Raw genomic sequence first — 2,350 nt, 5'->3', positions numbered from 1 at the left:
AGTGGTGAGAGTGGCGAGGTCTGGAGAGTGGAGGGAATGTGGGGTGGAAAGGGGGAACCGATTACAAGAATCTACGTACAGCTTCCTCCCTGGGGGATAGACAGCAGAGAAGAAGGCCGGGGGAGATGTTGGACAGTGTAACCTATGACAAAACAATAACAATTTATGAATTATGAAGGGTTCATGAGGGAGGGGGGAGTAGGGATGGAGGGGAAAAATGAGCAGCCGATATTAAGGGCTAAAGTGGAAGGCAAATGTTTTGAGAATGATGAGGGCAACTAATTTACATATGTGCTTGACACAATGGATGTATGTATAGATTGTGATAAGAATTGTATGCGCCCCTAATAAAGTAATTAAAAAAAAAGTTAAGGGTAACAGGCAAATACTGTTACATACAAAATCCTGCAACAGTGGGTATCTATGAGTAGATTCCTTGGATAGGTGGGAGAGTGGGTATATCTATATATCTTTAACTATCTTTAAAAATATGTATATACACACATGTATACACACATAAATATATAGATTAGAGAAAGGATATTTGTGTGAGAAAGGATATTTACTTCTGTTGAAAATTATATACATGAATGCAGTGCAGTAGTCCATATAGGAACAAATTATGAAACTTCTTGGATACAACCAAGCCCTTTGAAAGAACAAGTTGCTGGGACTCGGGATCAGGATCTTCGTCTCAGGGGACACCAAGGTCAGTTGGCCTAACACACAGTTCAGAGACAATGTTGTATATCCTCATTATGAATAGCAACTGGGGCTTTAGAAGCTCTTGAGCAACTATGTTGGGTGAAGTCATTGGTTTCTCCCTGAGCAGAGGAAAGAAGAATGAAAAAAAAAATCAAAAGATATGGAAACAATTAGTCCAAAGGACTAACGGGGCACACAAACATCAGTCTCTGCAATCCTGAGACCAGAAGAGCTAGATGGTGCTCAGCTACCACTCCCTACTGCTCCAAAAAGGATCACACCAGGAAGTCCTGGACAGACTGGCTGATAAATGTGAACAAAGTCACAACAGAGCCCAGGCTTGCCGGTTGCGGGGAGACTGGTAGAGACCTCCAAGACTATAGCCCTCATCCTTCAGGTCTGGAACTGAGCTCAGCTCCATGGTACAACAATCAAACCAGAACTTAAGGGCAGCATCTGCCCAAGGACAAAGTTCAGAGGATTAGTAAAAAGGAGCAATGGAAACAGGAAGCACATGGAGGAAGCGGGATAAATGATGACACCTTGGGGATGCAGTGGATGAGTCGATTCAGAATGTGTCTAAATTGATCAACGTAGAGCCTCAACCTGCTTTCTAAACCTTCACCCAACTCACAATAAAATGTTAAAAATTGAGAAAAACTTTTACAACAAACAACTCTTCAGATAATAAAATCAAATATTTTGATGGAAAAAAAAATCAGTGTTCAGCCACTAAGAAAAGACCATACAAGTTAAAAAACAAACAAAACGTAAAACTTCTTTGAAAATTTTATTAGAGAACATGTATTCAATTGAATTTCTTATGTCCCTTTTAAAAATAAGTCAGTAAATATAATGTATTTTTTAAAGATCACATTTGAACACTGGGTCCCCCAAAGAGAGATTTCTTCTGTTTTGATTTAGTATACAAATTATTTTTAATCTTATATAACAAAAACTGTAGATCATTTTATTTATTCATTTTTGAGAAGCATCATATAACTCTTGAATTCTTATTAATATAAAGCTCATGTAGAACAGCCACTTATCATTTGTTAAATGAGGATCAGAAAGTAAAAAAGCATTACCTTCAAATAAACTGAGGTCTCTTTGTAGCCATGGTCCATAAAGCCCTTCTAAAATACTCTCAAAACCTGTGTAAAGAAAGAAAAGTCTATTAACTGCTGGAAAAACTATTTCATAATAATCCAAAGTCAGACTCTACTGCAATCAACACATTGTGAACTTAACACTATGGGTGGTTCTCCTCGCAAACTGAAGAAAACAGAATTATGCAACAGGCAATCCAGACAACAGGGAAGCACCTTTGTCACTTAGAAATCTTCCCAGGTCACAAATCTCATGGCACGGTTTCTTATTACTTTGTAGAGAAAGGAAGAATTAGAAATGACAAGGTATTACAATCGTGCTTTTTACCCAAAAAAAGTTATCTTTTAAAAAAAATAAAGCATCTTTAACTTCAATTACAAAACTGATTAAATAAAAGTTAATGAGAAGAAATTCCTTAAACCTACATGTAAAATTTAAACAGAACCACTTGTTCATAACTATAAGAACGCCTTACTGAATATGCTGTCAAGGCAACAAACTTCCAATTCACAAATTTATCAACTATTAGTATACT

The 2,350-nt window shown here is 36.9% G+C and overlaps 1 protein-coding gene across 1 annotated transcript in view; it reads right to left on the bottom strand.

The window, feature by feature from the left end:
- FAM184B (family with sequence similarity 184 member B) overlaps nucleotides 1-1,861 on the bottom strand; it is a 136,005-nt gene extending 134,144 nt beyond the window's left edge. Inside the window, exon 1 of the mRNA XM_045284392.1 lies at nucleotides 1,794-1,861. The gene's annotated coding sequence lies outside the window, so the exon portion shown is untranslated. The remainder of the gene's footprint in view (nucleotides 1-1,793) is intronic.
- Nucleotides 1,862-2,350: the final 489 nt, after the last annotated feature.

The sequence above is a fragment of the Echinops telfairi genome, unplaced genomic scaffold (genome assembly GCF_000313985.2).
Source record: "Echinops telfairi isolate 266 unplaced genomic scaffold, ASM31398v2 ScPeMD7_7468;HRSCAF=8506_1, whole genome shotgun sequence".
NCBI classification, from domain to species: Eukaryota; Metazoa; Chordata; class Mammalia; order Afrosoricida; family Tenrecidae; genus Echinops; species Echinops telfairi.
This window is presented reverse-complemented; position numbering and strand designations above follow the sequence as displayed.